Genomic DNA, 19,231 nt, shown 5'->3' on the forward strand with positions numbered 1-19,231 from the left:
GACAATCAAACAATCATATTTACTGAGCACTTACTTTCCTCTTCTCCTAATCCCTTCAGCTTCGCCCTGAGTTGCTCCCTTTTTTTATCCCCCCATCTCAGCCCCACAACACTTATGTCCATGTCTGTGATTTATTTATTTATATTAATGTCTGTCTTCTCCTCCAGATAGTAAGCTCATTGTGAACAGGGAATGTGCCTGTTTATTGTTATATTGTACTCCCCCAAACACTTCGTACAGTGCTCTGCACACAGTAAGCGCTCAATAAGTATGATCAACAGACAGTGCACTGGACTAAGAGCTTAATGACATGCTGGGAAGCAACATGGCCTAGTGGCAAGAGCACAGGCTTGGGACTCAGAGGACATGGGTTCTAATCCCAGCCCCACACTTGTCCGCTGTGTGACCTTGGGAAAGTCACTTAACTTCGCTAAGCTTCAGTTACTTCTTCTGTAAAGTGGGGATTAAGACTGTGAGCCCCACGTGGTACAACCTGTTACCTTGTACCTACCCCAGTGATTAGAACAGTGCTTGGCACATAGTAAGCACTTCACAAGTACCATAATAATAATTACTATTAAGGTCATGGGTTCTAATTCTCCCTCCACCACATGTCTGTTGTGTGACCTTGGTCAAGTCATTTCACTTCTCTGGGGCTCAGTTACCTCATCTATAAAATGGGAATTGAGACTGTGAGCTCCACGAGGACAGGGTCCGTGTCCAACCTGATTTGCTCGTATCCACCCCAGCACTTAGTAGAGTGCTTTTCACATAGTAAGTGCTTAACAAATACCACAATTATTAGAGAAGCAGCATAGCTCAGTGGAAAGAGCCCAGACTTGAGAGTCAGAGATCATGGGTTCCAATCCCGGCTCCGCAACTTGTCAGCTGTGTGACTTTGGGCAAGCCATTTCATTTCTCTGGGCCTAAGTTACCTCATCTGCAAAATTGGGATTAAGACTGTGAGCCCCACGTGGGACAACTTGATCACCTGGTATCCCCCCAGCACTTAGAACAGTGTTTTGCACATAGTAAGCACTTAATAAATACTATCATGATTATTAATTATTATTATTATTATGCTGTCACAACCCACAACATTCCACCTGTGCATTCTCCCAACCTGAACTTAATCTATGAGCTAGTCTACCTGATTTTCACAAGACATTTGGCTCACCTGCCCAGTGTGTTTGTCCCCTCCAGGTATGGACCAAAGGAAGAACTTGATGATTGTTTGAACAGTGCCCCCCTGTGGCCAGGTCGTGGTGTTGCACACTATTCTGCTTTATTGGGCAGGTCTGTCTGCAGTGGGTCTGCTATTACCATCTTAACCTCTCATTCATTCATTCATTCATTCAATCAATCGTATTTATTGTGCGCTTACTGTGTGCAGAGCACTGTACTAAGCGCTTAGGAAGTTCAAAACGGCAACATATAGAGACGGTCCCTACCCAACCATGGGCTCACAGTCTAGAAGGGGGAGACAGACAACAAAACAAAACAAGTAGATGGGTGTCAATACCATCAGAATAAATATAGTTATAGCTATATCCACATCATTAATAAAATAAATATAGTAAATATGTACAAATAAAATATAATAATAAATGTGTACAAATATATACAAGTGCTGTGGAGAGGGGAAGGGGGTAGGGCAGATGGAGGGAGGGGTGGCGATGGGGAGGTGAAGAGGAGAGGAAAAAGTAGGGGGTTCAGTCTGGGAAGGCCTCCTGAAGGAGGTGAGGTCTCAGTAGGGCTTTGAAGGGAGGAAGAGACCTAATTTGGCGGAGGGCATTCCAGGCCAGAAGACGGACGTGGGCCAGGGGTCGACGGTGGGACAGGCAAGAACGAGGCACAGTGAGGAGGTTAGCGGCAGAGGGGCAGAGTGTATGGGCTGGGCTGTAGAAGGAGAGCCTATAATTTTGGAGCCTCGTCTGTGACATTCAGAAGTCTGGTTAGTATGATCATCCCTTCAAGAGTGAAAAAGATATCTCTCTATTGGGGAAAATTAAATAATGCATCTTATTTTGAAGAGTTCTTAGATGTTGTGATCTGAAAAGGACCAAAACCCCACAATGGCCTTTCAAAGTCCAAATTGGAAAATGAACTCTGTGTCATTTAAATGAAAGTAATTGAATTTCAATATTTGGGATAAACAAGGAATTGGAAGTTCAAATCTTAATTTCTCGCTTTGATCTGCCAGACTATAGAAATTTTATTTTAAGACTAAGTATCTTCTGTTTGAACTAGAATAACTGTTCTTTTAGGGACTGCTTGTAGGCAAGCCTCAGATAATTTCCTTCCGGTTTCTTGAACTATCTCATTGCTCTGTTGGTTAAATATAAATTGGTGATTGTCATTGTCACAGGGCTTCATATACTGGTTGATCCTCCAAGAAGCGAGGATGGAAAGTGGCTAAATGGAAGCAGGTTGCTAAGGCAAGGCCAGGAATGAGAAAGCAGGTTCCTTGACTCTTAATTTTGCCAATAAGTCTGTCAATAAGTAGTATGTATTAAGCACTTGCTCTGCAGAGCACAGCACTAAGCTCTTGGAGAGTACAATAGATTTAGAGACAAGATTCCTGGAGCTTGCAATCTAGTAGAATTTTGTTTTTAATGGTATTTGTTAAGTGCATTCTATGTGCCAGGCACTGCACTCAGCCTCCTTGCTGACATCCCTGCCTCCTGTCTCTCCCCGTTCCAGTCCATGCTTCATTCTGCTGCCCAGATCATTTTTCTACAATAACGTTCAGTCCATGCATCTCCATTTAACAAGAACATCCACTGGTTGCCCATCCACCTCCACATCAAACAGAAATTCATACTATCAGTTTCAACTCAATCTTCTTGCCCCCACTTATCTTACCTTGCATCTCTCCTACTACAGCCCAGATCACACATTTCACTCCTCTAATGCCAACCTACTTACTGCACTTCAATCTCCTCTATCTCACCACCAGCCTCTCGCCCACATCCTGCCTCTGGCCTGGAATGCCCTCCCTCTTCATAACCGACAGACAATTCCTCTCCTCACCTTCAAAGCCTTATTGAAGTCAGATCTCCTCCAAGATGGCTTCCCTGACTAAGCCCTCATTTCATCATCATCATCAGTCATAGTTATTGAGTGCTTACTGTGTGCAGAGCACTGTACTAAACGCTTGGGAAGTACAAGTTGGCAACAAATAGAGACAGTCCCTACCCAACAGTGGGCTCACAGTCTAAGAGGGGGAGACAGAGAACCAAACCAATCATACTAACAAAATAAAATAAATAGAATAGATATGTACAAGTAAAATAAATAAATAAATAGAGTAATAAATATGTACAAACATATATACATATATACAGGTGCTGTGGGGAAGGGAAGGAGGTAAGATGGGGGGGATCGAGAGGGGGACGAGGGGGAGAGGAAGGAAGGGACTCAGTCTGGGAAGGCCTCCTGGAGTAGGTGAGCTCTCAGTAGGGCCTTGAAGGGAGGAAGAGAGCTAGCTTGGCGGATGGGAAGAGGGAGGGCATTCCAGGCCCGGGGGATGACGTGGGCCGGGGGTCGATGGCGGGACAGGCGAGAACGAGGTATAGTGAGAAGATTAGTGGCAGAGGAGCGGAGGGTGCGGGGTGGGCTCTAGAAGGAGAGAAGGGAGGTGAGGTAGGAGGGGGCGAGGTGATGGAGATCCTTGAAGCCCAGGGTGAGGAGTTTCTGCCTGATGCGCAGATTGATTGGTAGCCACTGGAGATTTTCATCTTCCACTCCCTTCTGTGTCGCCCTTGTACTTGGATTTGCTCCCTTTGTTCACCCCTCCCTCAACCCCACAGCACTTATGTACATATCTGTAATTTATTTATTTATATTAATGTCTGCCTCACTCTCTAGACTGTAAGCTCTTTGTTGGCAGGGAATGTGTCTACCAGCTCTGCTATATTGTGATATTGTACTCTCCAAAGCACTTAGTACAGTCCTCTTTACCCAGTAAGCACCCAATAAATACAATTGATTGATTGATTATTTAGCCCTGGGGTAAATACAAGCTAACAAGATTGAACAGAGTCCATGACCCACATCGGGCTCACAGTCTTACCCCATTTTATAGATGAGGAAACTGAGGAACAGACAAGTCAAGTAACTTGCCCAAGGTCACACTGCAGACAAGTGGCAGATCCATCATTAGAACCCAGGTCCTTCTGATTCCCAGGCCTGTGCTCTATACACTGGGCTATGCTGCTTCTCAGCAGACTGTCCCAGGAATTCTCTGCTTAGTCAATAGCTTAAAGCAGAATTTTCCTCCTCCTTCTCCTCCTCCTTCTCCTCGGGATTAAGATCGTGAGCTCTATGTGGGACAGGGACTATGTCTAACCTGATAACCATGAGTCTACCACAGCACTTAGAACAGTGCTTGAGACAAAGTAAGCACTTAGCAAATACCCTAAAAATTGGGGGTTAACATTTTGGCCATTTTGAACAAAAAGCTGAATTAACAAACAGGTCCAGAGACCATAACCTGCAGGGGGAAATTTCACTGTGCTGTCTTGGGGGTGACAAGCAAATACTGATAAGACCCAAAACAATATAAGAACATTAAGAAGTGTCATTACTGGATCTGACTCAAGGTTCACTCAGCCCAATATTCTGTCTCCATGATCCACAAAAGGATGATTGGAGAAACGTCTAGAGGTATATTATATTTGCATCTCTATCGTCCCCCCTCTATAGTTGCAGCTGTCCCTCTAGTAACCAGAATGGAGTTCTCATCCACACATTTGTCCAAACCTTTCTTCAAACTGGTGATTATTTAAGACTGTAGTGAATTTCATATGCTTATCCCCCACCATGTGAAGAAAAATCTTTTTGGAACCTATTACTTTCTTACTTCCAAGGATGTCCCCCATATTCTGGTGCTGTGGAATTTGTTTACCAATCAATCAATCACATTTATTGAGTGTTTAATGGGTGCAGAGCACTGTACTAAGACCTTGGGAGAGGGCAAGCTACTTCCATGTCCTCCTTGTTCACACCCAGCCTGATTTTGTAAACATAAATCAAGTCCTTTCTGCACCTTAGCCTTTCAAGCTGAAGAACAGTCTTTCAGTATATCCTCTAGCCTGTAAGCTTGTCCTCTTGACTGTAGAGTATGAGGAACATAGGCAAGGAACATGACTGCTAACTCTGTTACATTGTACTCTCCCAAGTGCTTAGTACAGTGCTCTGCACATAGTAAGTATTCAGTAAATACCATTGATTGATTCATTGATATCCTCATAAGGAAGCTTCTCCATTCTTATTCCTGCCCCACCATGTGGAACACTAAGACTCATTCATGCCCAAATTCTCGGCTGTGACTTCAGACTTGGTCTGAAAGAGTTCTTCGAAGGAATGTGTTTTCATTTTAATAGTAGTTGAAACGTCAGAGGGCAAAAGTCTCCCAACTCACTAAATGAATGATTCCCAGAAGAGTTCTTTAGCATGTGACTATAATTTAGGATGCAAAATCAGAAGAATCAAGGATCTTCTTGCAAGCTATTGGTTATGGAGAGATTGGAGTCCAGAATGTTCCAGAAAGGGGGCAAGGGGAAAAATCTACCCCTTCCTCTGTAGAAAGAGTAGGTCTGAGAGAACAAGGCCACTAAAGGGGAAGTGCTTAGATGATTGGGAGCACAAAGGAGGAGTTAGAAAGCATTCTAGCCTGTTCTGGGCACATAGGCTATCTGATATCAACTCAAATGACTAGTGGTTAAGACTCAACTGGTGCTTTTCTTTGCTAATTTCAAAAACTAAAGTTCAGCCATTGGCCAAAATGACCTCCAAATCACACTGAGGTTATGGATCATGAAGAGCATTTTAAAGTCTGACAAGTGGATGCATTGATCCTTGAACCAGTAGTTTTTATGTAAGCCTCATGAGAGAACTGGACCCTATTAAAATATGAAAGATGAAGAACAAGCAGCCTGGCCTAGTGGAAAGATCTCAGGCCTGGAAAACAGAGGAACTGGGCTCTAATCCCAGCTCCCCTACTTGTCTGCTGAGTGACCTTGGGTAAGTCACTTTACTTCTCTGTGATTCAGTTACCTTATCTGTAAAGTGGACAATAAATATGTGAGCCCCATGTAGGACATGGACTGTATCCAACTTGTTATCTCATACCTACTTCAGCATTTAGTACAGTGCCTGGCACATAGTAAGCACTTAACAGTTACCATAACAATAAAGAAGAGCAAGCAGTGTGGTTTAGTAGACAGAGCACAGATCTGGGAGTCTAAGGACCTGGGTTCTAATCCCAATTCTGCTATTTTACTGTTTTATGGCCTTCTACAAGTCACTTAACTTCTCTGTGCCTCAGTTACCTCATATGTAAAATGAGGATTCAATACTCATTTTCCTTCCTACTAAGATAGCGAGTCTCATTTAGGTTAGGGAGTATGTCCAACCTGATTGCCTCATGTCTACCCCAGCGCTTAGTACACTGCTTGGCACATAGTAAATGCTTAAGAAATACCACAGTGATTATTGATTACTATTCTTTGATGATTTTCCATCAGTTGAAAGACCTACCTCACAGCTGCCTCAGACTGCATCCTCTGATCAGCTCACACAGACAGGATCTCATTGCTAGGTACATCAGTATCTTCTAATTTCTTCCTACAGAGGAGAATCTGCAGGGTTGTAGGTCACTGGCACCAGGAGGTGTAGGGGGTCACAATGGGAACCCCGGGAAAGCCTGAAGGTCCCCTGTGGGCTCAGGTCTGCCTGGCAGAGACTGGGCCAGAGTTCTATGGTTTAGGACCCAGATTCAGATCGGTCCGCCCTTGTTGGCCCCCAAGGGCTCCCTTCACCCTAACAGCTAGAAAGGTGCCTGCAGATAGGTAATAATAATAATAACAATAATGGCATTTATTAAGTGCTTAATATGTGCAAAGCACTGTTCTAGGTGCTGGGAAGGTTACAAGGTGATCAGGTTGTCCCACGGGGAACTCACAGTCTTCATCCCCATTTTACAGATGAGGGAACTGAGGCACCAAGAAGTGAAGTGACTTGCCCAAAGTCACACATCTGACAGTTGGTGGAGCCGGGATTTGAACACATGTCCTCTGACTCCAAAGCCCGTACTCTTTCCACTGAGCCACGCTGTTTCTCTGGAAGCCGGAGTAGGAGCTTGTACTTATTGTACCAGCCATCAGGGGTCCTGGGACCAGCCCAGCCCACCGCAATGAAGGAGCGTCCCTATGGCCATTGCCTGGAAACAGTAGCCCACATTACACTCCAAAGGAGAGGCTGCTGGTGGGGAGGTCATAATAATAAAAATAACAATAACAATAATAATAACAATTGTGGTATTTGTTAAGCACTTACTATGTGCTAACCACTGTACTAAGCACTGGGGTGAATACAAGCAAATTGGGTTGGACACAGTCTCTGTCCCATGTGGGGCTCACAGTTGCAATCCCCATTTTACAGATGAGGGAACTGAGGCACAGAGAAGTGAAGTGACTAGTCCAAGGTCACACAGCAGGCTCATAGCCAAACCAGGATTAGAACCCTTGACCTTCTGACTCCCAGTCCCAAGATCTATCCACTATGCCATGCTGCTTCTGGGTATGAACCACAGACCCCAGTGTGAGTGGAGGCTTTTCCTTCCAGGCCCAATTCCACAGCAGGGGGCAAAGGAGACAGAGAAGCTACCCCAGGGCTCAGGTGAATCTGTATTGGTGCATGTAGAGTCCAGGGGGTGATATTTTCAGTCAATGCTTTACATCTTGTATTTGCTGACGTTTTATTAAAATTCACATGAAACAAATTGAAAGAGAACACAGTTGCTCTTTTAAAAACTGTTGATTTTCAGGTAATAGTGGGATCATAGCAGAACACAGAGAGACCAAGAGAAAGACAGGAATTTTCTGAAAAATCAAAGTCTGTATCCTTCCCTAAACTCTTCATGCTGCCAGACTGTTCTCCTTCCACCAGGGGACTATGGACTCAGCACACCCTCCCTGCTGGGCACAGAGAGGACATATAGACATCCTGAGGCCGTTCCAGCCTCCAGGATCACCCCTGCCATTTTTTTTTTTTTATGGTATTTGTTAAGTGCTTACTATGTACCAGGCACTGTTCTAACTGCTGAGGTAGATACAAACTAATTAGGTTGAACACAGTCCCTGTCCCACATGGGGCTCACACTCTTAATCCCCATTTTACAGATGAGGGAACTGAGGCAAAGAGGTGTTAAGTGACTGTTGTCACACAGCATACAGCCGTGTCTTCCTGAGTGACTCCAACAGCTCAGGCCATGGCCATCATTGTGCTGGCATGACTCGTAGCTGGTGTTCCTTCAGAGCGGTGGGAGTTAAGAGGTCGGAGGCCTAGCTGTTGTCAGTAGCGGGAGTCTTACTCTGCCTCTTCCTCAGCCCTGCCTCTTTTTGATACTCCTGCCTAACCAGAACAAAAACTGCTTGAAGTGGCACATAATCAGATAATCTTGGAAGAATTGGTCAGATAGCAGAATCACCACCCGTAAAGGCATCTTTCCTGCAGAGGGCCCTTGATTGATGATTCTTTACATAATGACTGAGAACTCTCAACCCCGGAGCAGAGCTACCCAGCGAGAAATGGGGATTCAAAAATCAATCTAGTGGTCATCCAACTCGAGCAGGGCAGAAAATAGGAAAGAGCTATGGGATACACTGTGGCCTAGTGCAAAGAGCATAAGCCTAGGAGTCAAAGGACCTGGGTTTTAATCCCACTTTTTCACTTATCTGTTGTGTGACCTTGGGAAAATCATTTAACTTCTCAGTATCTTTTTTCTCATCAGTAAAATGGGGATTCGTTACCTGTCTTCCTCTTACTTAGACTATAGCCCCTTGTGGGACAGGGACTGTGTCCAATCAATTAACTTGTATTTACCACAGCGTTTAGGATACTGATTGATGCACAGTAAGTGCTTAACAAATGCCACAAGAATAATATAATAATACTAATAAAAACACTTAACTAGCACTCCAACTATTAAAATAGCCAGCTATGGAGAAATGAGGAGACTATAAGCTCGTTGTTGGCAGTGAGCATATCTTCCAATTCTGTTTTATTGAACTCTCTCAAGCACTTAGTACAGCTCTCTGAATACAGCAAGCACTCAATAAGTATGAATGATTAATTGATTGGATGGAAGAAAGATTTTCCCCTCTCTGACTGCAAGAGAGTGTTCTACTGAAGTCTAAGAATTACTCAGGCCCAGTGACTTAAAATTAGTACATTGTTTCTTCAAGATGCTGAAGAGAAAAGTCAGAGAGCCCAAGAGGGCCATATCAAGTTATTGTTGCTTATTCTAAAGGGAGGTTTTACCCACTGGGAAAATTATTTGAAAAGTGCTCATGGCATTTATCAATTTAGCAATCAATCATTTGTATTTATTGAAAACTTATTGTGGCAGGGCACTATAATAAGCCCTTGGGAGAGTACAATTCATTGGAGTTGGTAGACACTGTCCCTGCACACCAGGAGCTTACAGTCTAGAAGGGGAGACAGGCTTTACAATAAACTACAGATAGGGGAAAATGGTGGAATATAAGCACATTTACAAGTACTGTGAGGCTGACTGTGAGGTAAATATCAAAAGGCAAGTACAAATCCAGGTATATAGGTGATGCATAAAGGAGAGGGAGTAAGGGTAGTGAGAGCTTAGTCAGGCAAAGTCCTCTTGGAGGACATTTGTTTTTAGGAGGGTTTTGGTCGCTGGGAGAGTGGTGGTCTGTCATATATAAAGGGGGAGGGAATTCCAGACCATTAGAAGGATATGAGCAAGGGTTCAATAATAATTATTATGGTATTTGTTAGTGCTTAGTATGTGCCAGGCATTGTAGTAGCAAGATAGATGACAGCAAGGTACAGTGAGTTGAATGCTGGTTTGCAGTAGGTGATCAACGAAGTAAGGTAGGAGGGAAAGAGGTAATTGAGTACCTCTCAGCTGTCGGTAAGATTAGTGAGGTAAGGTTGAAAGGGGGGAGATGGTTATCAGTGAATAGTATTTGTTGAGTGCTTTGTGTGCATAGTATGGTACAAAGCACTTGAGTGCCTTAAAGCTGATGGTAAGGAGATTCTGTTTGATTCAGTGATGAGTGGGCAGCCAGTGAAGGTTTGTGAGAAGTAGACTGTAGGGTATTTTGGGAAAATGATCCAGGCACCAGAGTGAAGTATGGATTGGAGAGGGGAGAGAAAGGAAACAGGGAGGACATTGAGGAGGCTAATGGAGTATAAGAGGTGAGATGTGATAAGTGCTCGGATAAGTTTGGTTGGAGAAGGAAGGGCAGATTCTAAAAGATGATGTGAAGGAAGAATTGAAAGGATTTGATAATAGATTTAATATGAGGGTTATGTAAGAGAAATGAATCCAGGATAAGGTCAAAGTTAAGGGCTTGTAAATTAGGTTGAATGGTGGTTTTGTCTGCAATGATGTAAATGTCTGGAGTAGGACAGGGCTTGGGTGGGAAGATGAGGAGTTCTGTTTCAGACATTACATCTTTGTAGGTATTTTCTTTTGCATTAAGCCATACACATAATCTCAAGTTATGGTAACCTAAATGTTATTTGGAGAAAAATGGCCTGAATTGAAATTTGTTAACTCAATTGAGGTGTGGGAGCAGATGATGGAGAAGGATAAAGCTGTCAAAGAGTTCAATGTCATAGGTCTCTCACTAGAGACTAAGACATTGATATCGCCTACTCAGCGTGGCTCAGTGGAAAGAGCATGGGCTTTGGAGTCAGAGGTCACGGGTTCAAATCCCAGCTCCACCAATTGTCAGCTGTGCGACTTTGGGCAAGTCACTTACCTTCTCTGTGCCTCAGTTACCTCATCTGTAAAATGGGGATTAAGACTGTGAGCCTCAGGTGGGACAACCTGGTCACCTTGTAACCTCCCCAGCACTTAGAACAGTGCTTTGCACATAGTAAGTACTTAATAAATGCTATTATTATTATTATTATCATTATTAAGAGGCCAGAACACATGAGCACCAATATAAACATGGGCCTGGAAGTCAGTGTCCCGAGGTGACCCTGGGGTACCAGCCATCTCAAGGTCAAAAGCTATCTCGTGACCACCTGAGCCAGCAGGCGGAACTTGGAAGTGAGGGTGGGATACCGCCCCCACAACCAAAACTGCTAGATCCAAGCCGGGAATACAGAAGGTGTCCCTCGCCCCTGTGCCAATCAAATTAGGTATGGAGGAGGGGGAGGGCACAGATTGGATAGATTGAGGCCAGAAGCTGGAATGGCCTAGGGGCACAGGTGATAAATGCCTGTCCCCTCTGACCTTCAGGGCCAGAACACCGAGACACGCAGCAGCAGGAGGAGCTGCTGCAGTAGCGGCACCGGCCCACGTGTCTCTCTCTTCCCAGAAGGCCAGATGCCCGCTCTGCAACCAGAACCAACACACTGAGGCAAGGGCTGCGGGACAGGTGAGTGCCTTGTGGGTGGGACCCAAGTGCCCCGCTGCTGATGGGAATCATGAGTGGATTCCTCCCATGTAGGGAGAGCACATGGTGAAAGCTAGCCACCCATCACATGTGCGGGTAAGGGAATTAATTCTTCTCATGTGGGAAAGTAAGTTGATTCTTCCCGAGTGGGAAGTGCACATGGGTAAGAGCTAGCCACCTCACCCACACGCGATTAACGTATGATTGTGTTCCTCCCATTAGGGAAGCTCAAAAATTGCTAATTGATTACACTCCTCCTCAAAAGGGAAGCTCAATCCATTGTGCCTAAACAACTAAATAATTAAATTCGCCTCATGGAATAAATTTGATATAAAACTCAGACTTTCCGTCCCCGGCCTCTCTCTCTTTCTCTCGCCTCACCGATCACTGAACGAACCCGTCCCCGGACAACGGGTGACAGTCAGAGGACCTGGGTTCTAATCTCAGCTCAATCTTTTGCCAGCTGTGTGACCATGAGTAGTTCACTTAACTTCTCTGTGCCTCAGTTTCCCCAACTGCAAAATGGGAATTCAAAAACTGCTCTCCCTTTTACTTAGATGGTGAACCCCATGTGGAACAGGGACTATATCTGACCTGATTGACTAATCCAGCACTTAGAACCATGCTTGATACAGAGTAAGCACTTAACACACACCACAGTAAAAATGAATACTTGGAAATTGCAATTCCCCATGATGGTTAGTATTAGATTTTTGAAGAAAAATGAAAGTAATGTGCACTGCAATAGAATGTTCCTAGAGCTTCATACTGCACTAAGCATTCACTAAGTATTCAGCCAATGTGCTAATTAGCACTTCCCCCCTTCTAGACTGTGAGCCCATTGTGGGCAGGGATTGTCTCTGTTGCTGAATTGTACTTCCCAACTGCTTAGAACAACGCTCTGCACAAAGTAAGCTCTCAATAAATATGAATGAATGAATGAATGAAAACATAAGAAGAATTAATAATCAGAATAAACGCTCATAGAAGCACAGGAAAAGGACTTTTTCAGAAGTTATCACTGAATGTTTCAGAATGAATCTGTGTTGGACTCCAATAGAAAAATAGTAAATTACATGTTTGTGAAAATCCTTTCAGGATAAAGCATGAAACAATTCACCTATCCTATTTCGGGGAGCATGAGGAAGTTTTCCTTCTCTATTTTCTATATTCATTTAAAAATCTCCAGGGACTTCACTGAAGGCTCTGAGCCTCCAAAATTCTTCATCAATTCATAGTGGCACATTTAGATCAACTTCCTCTGCAGAACTCTGTGTATTAACAAATAAGCCCTGTGACTTTCTAGAATACACACTTTTATTGAGTTTCAAAATGAATGTGTTCAGGCCCATTGGAACCCAGAACAAAGCTCTCCTTTCACCACAGACCATTGAAGGCCACTTCAGTTCTTCCATCAACACTGGGAGCAGCCAGTACATGATGCCAGAAAAAATGTCATTTCTTCCTGTGCCGGTTGGCAGCAGGAAAGAGATTCTAACGAATCCATTGTCGGCAAACTTTGCTCTCTCCAATTTTGAAACATTAAATGAAAAGTCTGTTGCCATTTTAAATTTTATGAATTGGGGATGTGAATAGGTCAGTGTTCTTGTCTCCCTCCTCTTCAAAAACGAACTTTTCCAATTAGACGGGAGACACTCCACATCCTTATTTCAAAGCCTCATTCAGAAACGGACGTTAATGTTACCATTTCAGTAATGCAGCCTAGAAGAACATTCAAGTTAAATGTTTGCAATTGCAATTACAAACAGTATCATCTAGAGTAAAGCCTGCGACAGATGCTGCAAAGAGTAACTGAATTCCTGATCCCTTTGTCATTTTTTAATTCCAAAGAAGCAGATACTTCAATACTGTTACCACTCTGGAGAAAGTAAATGTTGGCTTTGAAAGAGCAGACCTTAGGAAAGCTAAATGAAACAGTTAAATGGGGATCCTTGTATTTGCTCCTATAGAAAGCTAGCACTGAAAAATTAGCCATGAAAAGAGGGAATGAATGCGAATGAATTGATGATGCAGAAACCATTCATTTCTGACAGGAAATGGGCACAAAATTTTCATGTCCTTGCTTCTCAAAAAGAGGACAAAGGTTTCAGTGAGATTTTTGTTTTAATTCATGAAGGGAATGAAGGACAAAATTCAATAGAGTTTATACCCAATATTGACTGGGAGATTCCACTTCCATTTCTTTCAAATGTCAAGTCAATTCAGGATACACATTCCTTTCTGGTTACTCTACGTGAAGGAAATGGTCTACTGGCCACACACCTGCTCCATACAGAATGACAAAATGTTTCAGTACTGAAAATAAGAATTCTGCAATCACTGGCAAAAAAAACCCAAACTATCTTTCATTATCTCTGGCTGCCACTTACCTTCAAATGTGAAATTCGGACAAGTTGTTCAGACAATCAAGAGTACTGATTGAGTGTTTGATCATTGCATATGGATCATTATACTAGGTGTTTGGTTCACATATAGAAGTACAAAATGTGATCCTTACTCTCAAGGACCTTACAGATTAATGGGGAAGATAAGCAGACGCAAATTGACATTGGGTGATCACCTCTCAAGATTATGAGCTCCTGGTGGGCAGGGAATGTGTCTCACAACTTTGTTGTACTGTAACCTCCGTAGAGCTAAATCCAGTGCTCTGTACATGGTAAACACTCAATAAATACCACTGATGGATTGATTAGTGCTATAGTAGTAATCGTGCTATAAGTTGTAATAGTGACTAGCATTTTGAAATGAAAGTAATAATAACATTGATGGTATTTGTTAGGCAATTACTACGTGCCAGGCATTGTACTAAGCACTGGGGTGGGTACAAGAAAATCGGGTTGGACACAGTCCCTGTTCCACATGAGTCTCACGATCTCAATCGCCATTTTACAGATGAGGTAACTGAGGCACAGAGAAGTGAAGTGACTTGTCCAAGGTCACACAGCAGATGAGTGGCAGAGTTGGAATTAGATCCTGTGACCTTCTGACTCCCAGGCCCGAACTCTATCCACTATGCCATGCCGCTTAAAGACAATTGGATGGCCTGGCTCTTTATTGACTTCCCTGACTAGACCCTGATTTCCCTCTCCACCTTACCCCCTGCTTTAACTATGCACTTGGCTGTGTACCCCTTAAGCACTTTGTATAATCACCCAAATCCCATATCATTGATGTAAATAGCCTTATACTGTACTATTTCCCCTGTGTGTAATTCATTTTAATGTCCATCTCCACCATAGACTGTACACTCCTTGTGGTCAGGAATCACATTTACCAAACCTATCTTATTGTACTTTTCCAAACACTTACTACAAGTCCAGCTGGCTTTTCAAAATTGCAGGTCTGCCTCACATATTTCTTTAATTGCCCCTCTACTGACTTCTGGCCCCTCTCAGGGTCACACCTGGAGAGTTTCCAGTACTCTATCAGTCTTGACTACGGGAGGGAGAGTTAAGCAGAGCCCTACCCATTCCATTCCTGGCTTGGGCAGTGGCTAGAGAGTGGAAGGCAATTTTCTACAAGTCAAAACTCACCTGTACTGGGCAGCAGTGGCATGGGAGAGAGTCAAGGGCAGAGACTCAGGTTTTCTGTGTGGAAGGCGGCAATGGTAAACCACTTCCATATTTTTACCAAGAAAAGTCTTTGGATACACTACCAGAACAATTGCAGATGGAGGTGGGGTGTTCTGGGACAGATGTGTCCATGGTGTCGCTATGGGTCTAAGCATAAAGCAAGACTGACTTTGGACAGTTTCCCAAAATGGCACTTTTGGTATGAAAGACACATTATCCATTCCATTTTGAACACATTCAGAAGTTGGGAAGATGGCAGCAAGTGATAGTGGACTTTAGCAGGGAGTGGAATAAGACAGCAATATTTTACTTATTTGTATTTGTAAAAATCTTTATGTCTGTTTCCCCTGTTAGAGTATAAGTTCTTTTTGGAGTTTAGTACAGTGCAGTGCAATACTCTTTCTCCTCTTCCTTCTCCTACTGTTAGTTCTTCTACCATTACTAATTCACCTGAGCTTATATAGGCCTGATTTCAGCCTGCAAACCCCACACTCTCTTCAGAGTTTGTAACTCAGAGTCCTTAACCTCCCACTCCACCTTAGAGGGGGCTTTTCCCTTAGCTCAAACCCAAATTATTCCTGCCACCATCCAGTGATGTGGAAAAGTATTCCAAATTAGCATCATATCAGCTGGGATTCAGAGTGTCTAGCCTGGCCCTCATTTTGTGCTGCTAAACTGGTAGCGTGGTTGTAAGTGAGGATGGAGACACCAAAGACCGAAGCCACATATTGTTAATAAGGATATAAAATGCTCCCAGTTCTTCTATAATAATGACATGTGGTATTTATTAAGTGCTGACTATGTGTCAAGCACTGTACTAAGCACTGGCGTAGAAACAAGATAATTGGTTTGGATACAGTCACTGTCCCATGTGGGGCTCACAGTCTAAGTAGGAGGGAGAACAGATATTGAATCCCCATTTTACAGATGAAGAAACTGAGGCACAGAGAAGTTAACTGATGTGCCCGGGTATTACAGCAGGCAAGTGGGCGAACCAGGATTAGAATCCCAGGATCACAGACTCCCCAGCCCATGCTCTTTCCCTTAAGTTACTCTGCTTCTCACACAGGTTGCTTTCTTCAAGAATCCCCACTACCAGTCACCCCATGTCCCATGCCACACCCACATACTCAATCACTTCTTCTGACAGCACATCCCGCTGTATCCCGATGCATGTTGTAATAACAATAATAATGGTATTTGTTAAGCACTTATTATGTGCCAAGCACTGTTCTAAACAATGGGGTTGATACAAGCTAATCAGCTTGGACAAAGTCCCTGTCCCACAAAGGGCTCACAGTCTTAATCCCCATTTTACGGATGAGGTATCTGAAGCACTGAGAGGTGAAGTGACTTGCCCATGGCCACACAGCAGATCCACAAATCCGCCATCACATTTTAGAAGCAGTGTGGTCTAGTGGAAACAGCACAGGCCTGGGAGTCAGAGTACCTGACTTCTAATTCCAGCTCCATCATTCGTCTTTTGTGTGATCTTGGGCAAGTCACTTAACTTGTCTGTGCCTTAATTGCTGTGTCTGCAAAATGAGGATTCAATATTTATTCTCCCTCCTACTTAGACTGGGAGTGGGACCTGATTATCTTAAATCCAGCCCAGCACTCAGTAGAGTGCTTGGCATATAATAAGTGTTTAACAAATATCGTTATTATTATTAACCAAAGCATGTAGTAAAATCAGGCATTCTAGCAAAACTGACATAATCAGAAAATATGTCCTGTATGATTTTAAATTGAATCAGCATTAAGTGCAAAGAGCACAGTCGAAAACCCCTTTATAAAACACTGTATTTTCCTTCCCGGGTTTCATTCCAAACCAGAGTTCCACATTTTCAGACCTTCATAAAGTTGAAATCAATCCAACGTATGCTACTGTTCTTTTGTGGTTTCTTCAAGTTTCTGTACCTGGGGGCCTGATTTGAAACAAGACAAGCTTAGTCAGAAAGACCCTGTCTTCTGTTTAATCCTTTCTCTAGTCCCTGCCCAGACTCAAACCCCGAACCGGTACTGAAGCAGCCTCCTGCAATGTCATCCGGGTGGAGAAGCCCCCGTGGGTGTCTGCCTGGTTTCCTTCTCACTCCCCTTTGGAGACAGACTGCAGCTTTAGAACTTGCAACGTTGCAAATGACTTTCCCTGCAGGACCCCTCCATTAGCACATTTCTCCAGCCTATAGAAAATCTCCTATGATCATTTAAGATGTTGAAACCCAAATCTTACAGTACATAAATTCTAGAAAAGACAGTTACAGAAAGCAGAAATTCCCGGGAATCCACTTCTCCCTAACAGAGCTTTGGCTCCCTGATAACACTGCTTGCTAAAGGAGAATGATGTGGAGCAGGGCAAAGAGTGGATTTTTCTCTTCTCTGCCCCCAGGAAGGCAAGATTGCTTGTGTTAAATTCAGTGGGAAACTATGCTGGAATGATTCACTTTTGCTGTCTAACTTAGTTTGCAGAATTTGCTCAGTTGTTATGTGTTCCATCTTCAAACGCCTTCCCCCTTTCAATATTCTTTGTTACATGAATCCAGATTATTTATTAGCCCTGTGAGCAGATTGGCTTTAGGTTGAAAGGAAGTACCTTACTTTATTGGACTAGGGGAACTCCCCATTTTAAAATTCTGGTGCTGTATTCTTTAAATGATTGTTTTCTTTTTCCTCAAGTTTCTGATCTTGGATATGCCCCGTGCCTTTCTTTGCCCCTCAGGGACCACCATTTTTCTCTTTTCCTCTTAGATTCTCCCTGCTCCTCTCTTCTTCACCTCCCTTCGTCTTCTCCCAGTGCACCTGTTGACATTGTGTCATTCACTGGTACATGGCACTTTGGGGAAACAAGGAAATGGGATTTTGATTAAAAAGTCTGCCTAGGTCTGGACCACCAAGCATGTGAATGCTGCCTCACACCAGCTTTCATATCTAGTGATTTCTTCACCACATGCTAAGAAATTAGAATGGAAGAATCTCCTCTTCCCACAGTTCCCACAGATCTTAAAATCATCATCATTTTAAATCACCCAGAAGCTCAGAACCAAAGGAGTTTGGAGTCGCCTGTTGTAAATGAGGGAGGAGCCTTGATCCAGTCACAAAACTCTTGGGACCCAGAACACATGTGAAGGCACTGTTCACTCACAGTGCTGGTGGTTTGCAGAGAGTAGATGTATCCATGACATTGCTACGGGTCAGACGTGACTCAATAGCATAAGACAACAACAACAACTCACCACCTCCTGTTCCAGCCAGTCATGTTACCACGGGGGAAGTGAATGCAACAAGCCAATAGCTTGAAGTGCGGCATTTTGAACGGTGACATAAGACTTTTCCTTATGGGAACCATTTGTATCCAAAGTGCCCACAGCATAGAGTTGATGTTGCACTGTGCTGCCGTGTGAGCCCCATGTGGGATTGGGACTAGATCTTTCCTGACCATCTCGCAGTGTGTCCTAGTAGAAAGTGCAAGGGCCTGCGGGTCAGAGGACCCGGGTCCTAATCCCAACTCGGCCACATGTCTGCTGTGTGACTTTGGGCGTATCATTTCACTTCTCTGTGCCTCATTTACCTCATTCGTAAAATGGGGATTAAGACTGTGAGCCCCTCCGGGATTGGGACTGTGTCCAACCTGATTGCCTTGTATCTATCTTAGTGCTTAGAATAATGCTTGGAACATAGTAAGTGCTTAACAACTACCATAATTATTATTATTATTGTTATCAACCCCTGCTCTTAGTGCAATGCTTAGCAGCTAGTAAGAGCTCAACAAATACCGCAGTTAGAATTATTATCATTTTTCTGCAACATCTATGCACTTGGATCTCTATCCTTTTGGGACTTGGGATTCACCCATCCTCAGTCATAGAGCACTTGTGCAGATGTTCCTAAATTATTGGTTTATATTAATGCCTGTCTCCCCCTCTAGACTTTAAGTTTGTTGTGGATAAGGTATGTACCTGCTAATGCTGTTGTAGTGTACTCTCCCAAATGCTTAGTACAGTGCTCTGCTCAGAGTAAGTGCTCTGCTGCACACAGTAAGTGCTCAATAATAATAATAATAGTATTTATTGAGCTCTTTCTATGTGCCAAGCACTGTTCTAGGCACTGGAGTAGATATAAGGTAATCAGGTTGTCACATGTGGGGCTCACAGTCTTAATCCCCATTTTACAGATGAGGTATCT

At 43.5% G+C, this 19,231-nt stretch overlaps 1 non-coding gene across 1 annotated transcript; it reads left to right on the plus strand.

Annotated features, from left to right (window-relative positions):
• The first annotated feature begins 14,862 nt into the window (after positions 1–14,862).
• On the plus strand, positions 14,863–15,000 carry LOC119927982. The gene has a single exon (XR_005450944.1). It is a non-coding gene; the product is annotated as a small nucleolar RNA SNORA7 (small nucleolar RNA).
• The last annotated feature ends 4,231 nt before the right edge of the window (positions 15,001–19,231 follow it).

This window comes from Tachyglossus aculeatus, chromosome 4, assembly GCF_015852505.1.
Source record: "Tachyglossus aculeatus isolate mTacAcu1 chromosome 4, mTacAcu1.pri, whole genome shotgun sequence".
Lineage (NCBI taxonomy): Eukaryota > Metazoa > Chordata > Mammalia > Monotremata > Tachyglossidae > Tachyglossus > Tachyglossus aculeatus.